This window comes from Ips typographus, linkage group LG1 (genome assembly GCF_016097725.1).
Source record: "Ips typographus isolate SLU linkage group LG1, UJ_Ityp_2.0, whole genome shotgun sequence".
Lineage (NCBI taxonomy): Eukaryota > Metazoa > Arthropoda > Insecta > Coleoptera > Curculionidae > Ips > Ips typographus.
In genome coordinates, this window is record NC_138422.1 from 18388941 (window position 1) to 18402976 (window position 14036).

General features: G+C 36.3%; 1 long non-coding RNA gene across 1 annotated transcript; it reads right to left on the reverse strand.

Moving 5' to 3' along the window:
* Positions 1–597: 597 nt before the first annotated feature.
* On the reverse strand, positions 598–2216 carry LOC145739069 (uncharacterized). Its single transcript, XR_014180897.1, has 2 exons — positions 820–2216; positions 598–756 (listed from the first exon to the last, which is right to left on the reverse strand). It is a non-coding gene; the product is annotated as an uncharacterized LOC145739069 (long non-coding RNA).
* Between the last annotated feature and the right edge of the window lie 11820 nt (positions 2217–14036).

Sequence of the window (14036 nt, forward strand, 5' to 3'; positions counted from 1 at the left end):
GAAGAAATAAAAACTTAATTTAGGGTTGTTTAAGTTTATTAATTAGTGTTGTTATTGCGAGACCTTTGTAGAATTTAAGATTTTTCTTCACCAAACTGGAAAACTTGCAACATTTGGTGGTAAACAAAGGCGGAAAGTTCCAATCAAACTTGGCTCGGGAACAACAACCACATTCAGTTTAAATTATCTGGAAAGAACATCACAGATAGGTGCATTCAAACGAGTCATTAACAGCCCAATACCAACGTTTCAGGAATTATTCCATAAAATTTGCAAGAAAGGAAAGGCAATGTGTGTATCCTGGGGACTATTAAATCCTAAAGCAGTGTTTTAACTTATAACAGAATTGTTGGTGTTTTAAGAACTTGCTTCTTGGTTTTGTGATATAGATTTCTTATTAATTTCCTTTTGTAAATTTACCCAGCATTAAATTCATATCAATTTGATTTTGTTGTGTGATTTATTTAACATGTTTTTTCAATTTCAGTTCAATTTATTGTAAGAGCAGGTAGGTACCTTCAGTTAAAGAAATTATCTAATTTTATGATTGTTTATGAAGAAAACTAGACTTCTTAGATAAAAAAGAAACTTGAGTGTACTTTTTAAAGATTTTATTTGTATATTTCATAATGTGTAAATAATACAATTAAAATAGTAATTTAACCTACTATCTGATGGAAAAGTATTTAACAGTAGCACCATCTGTTTCTAGCCTTATAGTCAGAGAAGATACGGAAAATTTTATAAGGGCTAATTCTGCAAAATAATGGCATTTGATCAAATTTATGTATTAAGTAAGTTGTATCTTTCTAATATTACCTGAAACTTATTAGAAATTTGTTTTTTCAACACTCTGCATATGGATTTTGACAACACCATTATAACCATAGCTTCAAACACCTTTTGTTCAGTCTTTTAGAGCAATTGATAATGGGACCTTTTAAATTTCGACCCTTTCAAAACATGATAAGCAAACTCCAGATTAGGCAAATAAAGGTACCTGAAACATAAACTATTTAGTATTAGCAGCTTATTAATACCTCTACCAGATTCCTTTTTATAGTATTAGGTAAATCCCCTTGTCAGCTTCTGCTAAATACACCTTTACTCTATATCCATGTTTCTTCGAGAACCACTGTCTTGAATAAACTTGGTTTTTGTAGTGTCCTTCTAAAAACTCTTCTTGGGAGTAAGTAAATACCTATATGGGCTGTTTCCTTGTGGCAGTGTTTTCTATTAGAAAAGGCAGCCTTTTCTGTTCCACAAACTCTAGTTCCATCAGAATATTTCACTGGGCCCCTTGATAGTTGTAAAGTGTATTTTCAAAACTGACTACCGAAACACACACACATTACATTACATTTTATTTTTATCTTGAGCAAAAAACGCTTGTTTTGGCGAAATCTCCTCCCCCTGCAATTTTGGCTCAATAGTTTCAGAACACCCTGTATTTTCTAAATTTATCTAGACAGATATTGTATCAGCTGAATAAACACATAATCACAATTCCAATAATAGTTCTTTCTTAAAATTATCATTGTCACCTTATTAAAATAATGATTACAATCTTAAGAAAAGTTAGATAGCCGAAGGGCATTCCGTTCCCACCCTAGATATGAGAAGCCGGATCTCATATCTAGGGTAGTATAATATCTGGCATGGCATAAAGCATTTAGTTGATCCTGTATAAGAGGCAAAGGATATCTTTCCTTAAACACTTTTTTGTTTAGATCACGATAATCTACGCACATTTTCAAAAATTTATATATTTTTCAAAAAATCTATTTTTCTTCATAACCAACACTATAGGACTGGCATATTCCGAGACACTTTCAAGAATTATATTGTTCTTTAACAAGTCATCTATTATATTGGCAACTTGAACACGCTTGGTATGCTAAACCGACGAGGACGATAAACCACCCGAGTACTGTCTTTCAACCTGATAGTCATTTTTCCGGTTAAAATATGATCCGGAGTTTTAGTTTTAAATTTTACCAACAGTTTTTCTAAACATACGTTTAAATCAGTATTTAAATTAAGCTGATTAATCATAATTTCAGGAACACACTCTCCAACGAGTATTCTCTGAATATTATATGGCTAATATTGTCTCCAGCCCCGTACTAGTTTTCAATATTTGCACAAATGGCTGATTAATAATGTCCCAACCAATAATAATATCCAACTCACCAGGAATAACTTTATCGGGAACCACAACAAAGTCGATCTCCAACGTTATTGCAGTCAGCACAAATATCAGTTCACAAACACCGATAAGATAAACAATCTGGTTTCCAACTCCTACAAAGGAAAGAGTTTCTCGACTCGGCTTTATAACACCATTTAATGCGATAATTACGAAATGTTTTATAATTTACACTTTCGCACCGGTGTCAATAAAATACGTGAATGATAGAGCCTTTTCTTCACATAAAACGGTTGCTATCGGTGTTGTTGACAAATTTCTTTAACAAAAAGGTTTTTTAGGCTTTCCGTTATTTAGCCAACAATTATTATCCGTATGACCCATTTTTTATAAAAATCACACACAGAGACATTAGGAGCCTTATTAGTGGTGATAGTGCCCTTGGAAGTTGAATCACTGACTTATTTCTGGAACATGGAGCAACCAAGCTGACCACACGTAAAACATTTAGAAGTTGTTTGTCCAAACCTTGCATTTCTCGGATCATATCTTTCCTTTGACCGTCGTTCACGTTTTTCTATACCCATTTTGGATGATCTCACACGGCGGGTGTCAAACTCGTTCAGACAATGGCTTTTGTAGACGAATTGCAGAACGGGCTTTCGTGTGTTCCAAACCATATTCAACCATGCTGAGAATTATATTCCAGGATAACTGATAATAGAATCTGTTTTTAGAACGTAATTTTTGGATTTCATAATCCGAGAATAAACCACAGTCTCGGCTATTTAATATTGCAGCAATGTACGCGCGTGTTCTAGGATTTTCACGATCAGGAAATGCAACAATGAGATCACTGCAAAAATGTTCCCATGATCTAGCAAGGGGTCTCCAATCACAATAATAATGATATCCCCGATAATAATGAAAATATACAAACTAACGAATGTACTAGCAAAAACGATATAATACTACTAGTTATAAAAGCACCTTGGTATAATAACCTAGTGTTGAACTATATTCAACTGCTTTGTAGATATTGGCGATAAAAAATGAAATTTTCACATTTTAATGTGTGGCTAAATTGTGTATTAGTAAAAACACCTGCCAAACTTGACCCTACAAACCCTCAAACATTGCAAATAATTTTGCATTAATTATTTCGACTCGTCATATTCTGGATAAATAACTACAACTTGAACAACAATCTTAATCACGAAAAGTGTTATTCAGCGAATTGCACAGTCTTCAAGGCATCCACTTCACTCCCTCATTAAAACCTGATATTGCTAATGGTCGAATTCCGCAGCACAACTCCGCTATTAACAGACAATAACTCTTTAAAATACGTCCGTAAAATAAGTAAAGTAGAGCTTACTTTCCTTTTGCCCATAGGGCCAAAAATGTTAATCACTACTTTAAAGTGACTTGGAGTGTGGAAACTGTCACTGCGGAGGATATTTATCTCTCAATTTGTCAAATGAAAGTATCTTCTTCGAGTGTAATTAAACAGTTTCTGAACTTCATCTGTATTATAACCATTTTTACTGCTAAGGTTTAGTGTTTCCTTAACGTCTTAATAGAATTAAAGGCCGGAAGGAATTTATTTCTTCAAAAGAATTTTACTAACGGGATAGCGTAATGGCTGTTCGTTTGCTTAGTGGCAATTTGGAGAAATTGTGGGAATTAAAGGACGCTGATTAGGCTTTTTATTGCTTGGTTCTGGAAATCCGATATAAAGAGATGTGATAATGGTGACTCGACACGATTTTCTTTGTTATTTGTTTGCTGCTTATTCGTTCATGTATGAAATAAGTTGATATTTATAAAAATTCCTTCGTTAGAATACAGGTTAGTTATTATCATTAGGATTGTAATAGAGAAATCACCTGGAAAACATTAATTATTCACTCGTTCTGATTGATTGTAACAGGCACGATATGCATAAATTCCGGACGAGAACATAAAAAACCAGACCTCATAATAAAGTTGTTAGTAGATTATGCCGGAACAAATTCGTGATGATCTTATCAATCCCCTTAAAAATAGCTACGGTCATGTATAAGGTGACTAAGGACTTTTTTCTTCCATGATTGAAATTGTAATAATTGGAACATGGATGAGGAAATAAACCCAAATATGAATAATGCATGAGTCGTTACATAACTGACTAACTACAAGGGAGTAAAAGTTGTTACGATAAAAGAAACTTCCTGAAATAATGAGCGGGTGGTCGGAAAAATAGGAAGAAAGAAACTTGATACACAAAGCAATATTTTTCCAGAGTTTGAAAGAAGTACATTTCAAACGGTTACAACACAAAATATCCTCCATTTGAGACAATATTAGCATCTATGGTTGCCGGTGCCTTTATTTAAAATGTACGCTTGTTGAAAGCAGCGTTCGTAAAAATTCCAGTCAGACGCCTCAAAATGAGACAACCACCGAAATCACACAAAAAACTCGAGGTAGAAAATACATCTAAAAGCTTCAGTCAAAATGGAAAAAATATCACTTTTAATATTTCAAAGAGCACTTAATAAATTTCCGTCATAGGGCTCGGGGCGGAAAATTGAGATGGCTGTTTTCATTGATTTTTGCCTTAGCTGAAATGAAAGACTCATATTTTTCAAGTTTACAATAGTTTGGATTCCGGATGTGCAATTCAATTGAGCAATAGAACGGAGGAGTTAGTTGCTTGGAGTGGAATCTTTAATGTACTTCTATGCTTTCGTTGAAATTGAAACCTAAACATGTATTTAAGGGGAGAGTGTAATGATATATTTGTTCTAGGCAAGTTTGATACTCATACAAGTCTAATCTCATTTTTGTTTAGCCTGTCCACAAAAAGCAACAATTTTTAATAACCTTTTTTATTTTTTTAAATATTGATTGGTTACCACAACGAATCGTGTTAACTGAATTTTGCTGTTTTGACTAATGTCAAGACTATTATAAAAGTTCGCATTGACTTTTTCACTGTTTCTAAATCAACTTAACAATTCCGATAAAGAAACAAAAAAAAATTCTGTCTTCTTTACTTGATGGCCTATAATGTAACTACATTTTGACAAAAGCCGGACTGTGTAACTTTCTAATAAATTGGTTCTTAGTTGGTTCTAGAAATTATAAAAACCAATACGACGTATCTACTGGTCCAACGAAACAGTACGAAACATACTCAGGTGCAAAGTGTTGGATTTCTGTCGAGAAATTAAGTAGGAACTTCATCTCAAGACAGAAAGTAAACTTTCCATCGTGGTTTGTATACTATTTTATTTTCAACCATTTATCAGAATCTTATAAAACTTTTAATAAATCATTTAGTTGAGTAATTGATCGCTAATAGTCACTAACCATAAGGTAGTATAGGTACGAGTAGTTATGACTTCAACCATAATATACGACTGGTGATTTGTTTACAATCTTGACAACGTCATTATTGTGCTATTGTGTCTTTAATATTTTGAGCTGAAACGTTTCTTAAAGTGCTTTTAATATGGATATTTCTGAACACGCAGATGTTACTTGTCGCCACCTGAGCTGTAAAAGGTAATTTTGGAATATCAGTTAAGGTTAAAAAACCTATCTCTTGATGGTCATTTTGAATTTTTAGGACCCAGGTCTTCGGACCAGCGACATTTACCATCTTTTTTTGAATGGATCAGTAATGGTATTAATCATTTTTGTTTTTTCGAAATTCAGGAATCAGGATCAGCAAATAAGGTTTTGCAAAGTTTTATTCAGACAGATTCAAGAAATCTGAGTTTTAACTATGAGTAAACAACAACAGGTTTCATTGTTGACTAAAATACTTGATAACATCAATCAAGGTAGATAGAGTTATCGATCGGGGAATGTAGTAGTCATTAAGGCACTTTTCGCCGTTTCCCTTCAACCGATGGAAGTTATCTCTGAACTCGTTGAATGTTAAACCACATCCTGCTCACACGAGGCTCAACTTCCTGGCTTTAGACCTGCACATAAAGGTGGAAGTCATATAGGCTGCGTACTATAAACAAATTACAAGTATAGAAATTCTCGTATATGAAACTGGGCGATCGAACGGTGCCCAAAACTCCTTATGAATAATGACTACGTTTCAAGAAAGCTAGAGCCCTCCTTTTCTTAAGGTTGTAATTACAGACCGAAAAGACTGGGAAATGGAGCTGCCCCGGGGGTCGTCTGCGATAGATCTAACTGGTTTACGGATGGATCCAACAGTGGAGGGTTGACGGGGGTAGGTGACTATGCCGTGACAGGTCAGACAGCAAAGCCTTGGGTACATACGCTTCTGTATTGCATGCTGAGGTGTTTGCGAAACTGTATTGTGGGCTAGAACTGCTATCAGGCTCGCGACAGAAGGACACATTTAACATGGGTTGCTCAAAAAGTACTCGTTATTCCAAAGCCGACTGTGGGATTGCAAATAGCAACGTGATCCTGTCATTAAAATTTTTAGCCAGCAGCAGCTGTTTCAAGAAAATCTCTGGGACTAAGGTATAGGTATCATGCTGGCCAAGGAACTCACCATTGGCTGTTCTACCAAAAATACGAAATTCTTGCTGGAAGTACGCGGAGATAATCTGAGGACGGCGATTGGCGTACTGATCGGCCACTGCCAGTTGAAACGTTTTCAATACTTACTTACGATGATACTTTTCGACTATCATCGAGGATTCTACTTGTCCAGGATGCTTGGAAGAGGAAGAGTCGGCAGGATATGTTTAAATAAGGGGTCCATCTTTTACCCGTTTCCGGACGACAGTACTGGGACTGTCAATGATTACGCCCAGGGCCAGCAGGGAGATAAGGCCCAGCAGCCTAGTTGGCCTCTTAAAGTCGACTGGACTGCTGTACCTCCTAACAGCCAAGACGTGACGGGCTCACACAGGAGGCTTATCTGTTTCAGAGGCGCTGCCCACCGTTCTATCAAACAACCAAACAACGTCACCCCTGACTGCATCGATTTTTATATTAGCCCGAAGTGTTTCCATGAACACATAAGGAAGAAGTTTATTAGCTACACTGTGCAATCCTCAGCAAGTGATGGAAATCTTAGTTATTCCAGCCTTCTGTGCTATAATAAATCCTGCGTTATTATGGCATCCTCCGTGAGTGAGGATTTAAAACTTTTCATATACATTTGTGGAAAGAAAAACTTCTGAGACCTATTGGAGATCCTGGATATTCACAAGTTTCGAACCACACGCAATAACATAATTAACCACGATCAAAATATTTAACCCAAATTTTTAAATGGGTATGTGTAAGATGTGGATCAAGTGCAACAAAAACAGAACAATGTTTTAAAAATAGATATAGTAAGCGTACATTAGTGCGGATGGAGATAATCAGTTTTATGAACAATTTTACGCTAACTTTTTAATCATCTTTATATCCTTGTTTGGAATGTTTGATGTCGATAACTGGTCGTAAGTTAAAAGGTAATCTTCTTGGTTGATTTTGTAGGCTTAGGACAACATTGTAGGGAAACGGGGGACTGTTTGGACACAAGTCGAGAGTCTATAAACATTCTAAAATTTAAAGTGTGTGGGGACTAATGGGATACAGGAATTAATCACACTGGTAGCAACATAAGTTTAATTTATGAGTAATTAAGAAGATAAATGCTTAGATAAAAACAAACCAAACGCTGACTTAAGATATCACTTTTTACTTAAAACAGTACACAATGGCGTCAATGTCAATCCATGATTATCTCAGGTATCCATGATGCAATTTTGATCCCTTAGTCAAATATTCTTCTACTGCAGTAGAAACAACTTGAAATTTGTCAAACAGGAATTCAAGTCAACGGATTGATCTCTTTTGTTCATTAGCACACAACCCAATAAGGTAGATTTTTTTATATGTAGAATGCAATTCTACTAACTACTGACTCTACTACTCATCACGAATAGATGTTTTGTATATAAGCATAGCACCAACTGCTATATTCAACGGATCTACAGATAACCTTTCTGGATCTGCCTTCATCATAAAAATCCGTTATAAAAACACCTATATGGATTTGAAATTTGATAACAAATTGGACTTGTGGCAATAGCCTACTTGTTCTATGTTGTTGTAGTCCCACAGTAACCTAACCAACCATTCACAAATTAGTCCCAAAAGATGCAATAACTTGATTATAAGAATCGGCTAAATAATAACAATAATAATAATCAGATATAAATATAGTATAATAATATTTAGGAAGGAGTTACATTGGCGCAAACTGTGCGACAAAATGTTAATGGTATGTTTTTTTTGCGCTTCGTGTCGAATAGTATATTACGTAACTAGTGCTATAAGAAGCATTTTACGCACGATATGGAAAAAGTGACGCACGAATGTGCCTAAAATGCCTTAGATCACGTGTGACGTACTATACTTTACATACGACCAAATGGAAAATCCTGTTTTCGCAATTCATTTAATTCAGAGTAACTTTTCATTAAAAAAGTATATTTTCAACGTATTGACATCATATTTGTACTAATCATAGGTATTATGCCACTAAAGAAAAAAATAATAACGTAATAAAAAAAATTCACTAATCATGTTACTTAAATAATTATAAGTGTTGTTCTTAAAATAATTATTTATGGTGACATTAGAGTTATTCAGAAGAAAGGAAAAACTTTCAGTAATATTATTTGATGTGTTTGCTATTGCAGATAATATTCTAGACGAAGTGGTAGTTACTTAAAACTGTATGAACAATGCATTACGCGATAATGTCCATCTAATATACTCTGATAAAGGAAGAAATGTAAACAAAATCAATTTTTCCCAGCATTAGAGCATTAGATGTGGCCGATCTTAAAACTGTGCGTTTTTTTTTACCGCTGTGCGTTTTTTTTACAATATTGGTTTGTATACTATTTTATTTTCAATCATTTATCAAAATCTCATTGAACTTCTAATAAATCATTCAGTTGAAATATTGATTGCTAATAGTCTCTAACAATAAGGTGGTATAGGTGCACGAGTAGTTATGACTTCAACCACAATAAACGACTGGTTATTTGTTTACAATCTTGACAACGTCATTATTGTGCTATTTTGCCTTTAATATTTTGAGCTGAAACGTTTCTTAAAGTGCTTTTAACATGGAGATTTCTGAAGACGCAGATGTTAATCATCATCACCTGAGCTGCGGACTGTTGCAGAGGTGGCGGCACAGTCTCTTAACTATAAAAAGTAAGCCCAGATATCACAAATCGCATATTGACATTCACCAGGGTGGAAAGTGACATTTACTCGGGTGGAAAGTGAGTACTTTCCACCCGGGTGGAAAGTAAAAGCAGGTAATTTTCATCTTTCCACCCGGGTGGAAAGTAAAAGCAGGTAATTTTCATCTTTCCACCTGGTTTACACATAAGAAATAACGTTATTACATACCTGGTTGAAAATAAAATACATTACACAACCTTAAACGTACTTTTTTCAGATATTTGCAGATCTTGTCCCATTAGATCATGGTCCCATTTTCCCTATGTTCTGCGGTTTACAATGACGTATGTCTACTAAATTGAATTGTTTGTGTTGTTGTACTATTTACCACTGTATTTATCAAACTCCACTCTGACTATGGACTATTTATTTACTTTATATTGTAATAATTCGATCTAAACACTTTTTTTGTTAAAGAATAGTTTATGAAATCACAAAAAATTTCCGCAAACCAAATTGTATTTAAATCTAAGCCGTAATTTTTTAAAGTAACACCTTCTTTAAATTTCGCGCTCATTTGCACATCGTGAAAATACGAGTAAAATAAATGGTCCATTTGTAATCCACGGGGATAACAATAGGATTTCGTTCCGGAGGATCAGCTTAATTTATCATAACAAGAAATTACCTGGCGGTGCACCAATTTGAATGCAAACCTTCCACTTGGATGACTGATGAGCTTTTATAATTGGAATTCCCTTTTTGACACCCCATTTGACGGTTTATTACGATTAGGGATAAATCGTATGTTTCAATGTGTTGTCAGCTGCCGTTCGATTTTTCCGCAATTACTTTATTGCATGAATGAACGATTTCACTGTAATCGAATAATCGTTCTCCAGCGTATAAAGAATAATCTTAAATCTTGCTGAGCCCTTCGAAAATTGATTAGCCATAACGGCAGTTTAGGGATATTTTGCTCAGGCTGGAAAATTCTAACACCGACATTCATATAACAGATTAAAGCAAAATATAGAGGTACTTCGCATACCTGTATTATAGTGTGTGCTGGCATGGTAACCATATCGTAAAATTTTATGACCCGCTATATTTTATCATCTTTCTTTGGTTCGAACCGTGGCACGTTAGAGGTATAGTAGGGGTTTAATTTTATTACGTCAGACATTAATTTGAACTTCTTTCGCTGGGGGATTATAATAAAGTTTTATCGGGTAGCCTGATTAATAGGGCTGCTTATCGGATTAGTGAAACGATGTACAATGGAGCTGGAAGGATGCGCTGCTCTTCCACTATAATTAACTTTCAAAACCAGTTGTGTGTTATTTATCTGCCTAACCCAAACCGGCAGTCTATTTACCTCATCAACAAGTGTGTGAGTTGTAAAATGTGAGTGACTGCTGGCACCTTATTAATTTATATCAAACCACACCTCCATCATCTAGCGACTAAAATTCGAAACTTAATAGGGAGGAGTAAAATAAACATTCTGACAGCCATCCCTGAGACACCGGGAATTTACAAATTACATCTGTATATCAAAGGGTTATTACTAAAATTCCTGACGGGATTCAACTTAATTATACACTCACTGACGGCAACTTGAATTTCCCCTACAATTTCTGGGCGACGTGATAAATTATTGCTGAGTTTTGAATCCAAAGTGATCAAGAAATATTTCTATACCTGTCATTAAATACATTTTTTAATTGAGTATCACTGTTTTAAAACGGCGTTTCAATTATTGTTTAATTTCCTGTGTTTTTGTATGTTTGCTGTTGATCCGTATTTTTATTTGGCACTTTGAGATGTTCAATTGGTTGTTTAAGAACAAATAACGTGTTCGACAACAATACAGTTTATTGCAATTATACCGAGGCTGACAATGTCAACTATGGCTTACTATAATATTAAAAGTGTGAATACAAGAAAAGTGACGTTTTGAGGGTTGGGTGTTTTTGTCCTATAAGTAATGGTAAATAATTTAATGGCGTATTTATGGGGTCAGAATAATACGATTTAGCACAACTTACCTCAGATGAAAAGTTAATGGAAACAGAAATACAGATGGTCAAAGTTATTTGTTTAAAAACAACTTCTTAAATAGCTTCGTGATTAACTTGGAGTTTTAAAATTAGGTATTCGAAGGTTTCCTAAGTTTGAAACGGTATTGAATTTGACAAATATATCTCAGAACATGTTCAACCATGTAGTATTGTCTAACTGAAAACGAAAGGTCACATCAGCAAACTTTCCTGGACTTGAAAATTTAATTAATGTTTTGACTACCGTTTTGCTGACAAATCCACCATTTTTATAAAATATGGAAGAGACGGTGCAAGATAGGTATAGGGAAGTATTAACATAAATTACTAGCCTTCATGCGAGGAATCAAAAATGTTCCATTAAAAATCAAAAGTTGGTGTTCCTCCGGACTGATCTGGCAACATCGCAAAATTCAAAATATTTTATGAAGATAGTTTCAACCCAACCTAGACTACACTCCAAATTTCAACGAAAAATATTGAGTCGTTCTCTAGATACCATCACGGTGAATCGCCCTGTATACTTAATCTCCAAAATGCACCATTTTCGATGGTAAGTTATTAAAAACTTTTTTTCATATTTTTGGTCGAGCTATAATAAGTCCTGCGCTTTTATTATGGAGCACCCGGTATAGTAGTCCACTGCTGGACATAAGCTTCCCGTAAATATTTTCATCTCTCTCTATTTCGTGACAGCAGCATTCATTCAGTTCGTGTGAATTCGCTACAGATCGTCTGACCATTTAGTTGGACGGTTTTACTCTGCTGCGAACTGTATGAAGTCTAGGCGCCATTATTCTTGGCAAGAATGCGGCCTCAGATAAGGGGGTCAAGCAAGACTACTGCTTTTTACCTCCACATCGGTGTAGACCATTAGGCCAGTATCAGTTGCACCCTTACAAAAGCGAATTTTTCGACACAAGTCGACATTCGCAAGGTAAAACTGCAACCGTGGTCCTGGCTGAGAGTACCCCCGCCTACTAGGGGCTCTTCTGCGCTCTTCTGTCCTCCTGGACGCTTCTTTCTTCATCGGCTTGATCAATGTCGGGGAAGGTTTGCGAATTAAAGGGTAGACCTTCAGGTCGTTACCATTTCATTTACAAACCTTGGAAGGAAATGGTCGGGTAGGAAGGAGGTGCCCCCCAATTTCTTGGGGGGGACGGATTGCAACCAGAGCTTAGTCAGCACTAAGTTAGCCATAGAGAGGTTTTACCCAGATTTTGAAAATAGATTCTCGCCATCCGGAGGTAAAACGTCTGTCGGAGTTGGTTTTGTCAAATCGCATCTTCATTTTGAGTGGTTTGGTCCTGACTGGTTTTACCTATAAAAGAAAATTGTAATTAGTTTTTTTTATATGGCGGGTTTTGCCAGATGTGCAAACATTGTGATCATTAATGAGCACATTGTTTGCATCTGCTTCAAAACCGTGTTCATAGTCATGTCCGGATTGGGGAGCAAGATGGCCTCTGTCTTGGTTGGTGCTGCCGCCGCTGCATAGCTGACTGGCTTGGGTCTTTTTTGTGCTTGTCGGTTTGGTCGGGGTGTTCTTGCAGCCGTGGTAATTTGCAAGAAGTGGACCCCCGCAGTTTACGCACTTGACCGGTTCTTCTCGTGCTTTCTTACACTCCGCTGAGTGGTCGTTTCCTCCGCACTTGACGCATTTGGCTTCTGCGGTGCAGTAGCTTTGCGTATGTCCAAATCGTTGGCATCGATGACATTGGGTTTCACCGGGCTGTTGTCTTTGGCGCTCCACCCTTACTACTAGGTGGCAGCATCGAGTAATTTGAAATAGGGTACCTTTATCTTCTTTTTTAGCTTTGACCAAAACTAGTGGTAATGGTCTCTTGTCCTGTCTGCTGGTCATTCTATGAACAGAGATAGCTTTCAATCCTTGGCGTGCGAGATCCTTGGTGACGTCATCAACGGTGATGTTGGTCGGGACGCCCTTGATGACGGCCCTGGTAGTTTGGTCTTCGGGAATTGCGTACGTGTGGTACTTCTTCTTGATGTCATTTAGGAGCTTAGTCAAATTCCTATAATCCTTGCTGGAGGACGGGATAATTGCCACTCCATTCATTGACATCTTGGCCGATTTGTATTGAATTTTTTTAAGCTTTAAGCTTATTGCAGACGGTCGTCCAGTCTTCTGTGTTTCTTAAAACTGCTGGCGGTTTCTTCTCGACTTTTTCTACTTTCTCCGTCTCACTCGGAGGGTCTGTCACAGTTCCCGAAATTGATGGATTGTTATGAATTTCCTCACTAATCTCTCCTCCAGAGGTTTTGCTCCCTTTTGGTCCGTCTTTTTGCCTTTTCGTCTTCTTTTTACTGTAGTAAACTCGTCATTGTCAGTTTGTTGGGTTTGGCTGTCGGGCGTCATTTTGATGGCAGCTATTTGTTTTTCAAAAGCCGCCATTTTCTCATTGAGGTCCTCAAGCTGCTTTTTGAGAGATTATCAGCAAACAACCTGTGGTTTTCTTCCTTTAGTTTTTCTTGCGCCGCTGCATTCGCTCCTTCCTCCTCACGGATTTTCTTGAGGGTTTCTTGCCACCAATTGTCAGGCTCCCAATGGCTGCCTGACATCATGTGGTTTGGTCCTCACTGTCACTTTTACTTTTACTCGCGATTAAATTTTCTCTTCTTTG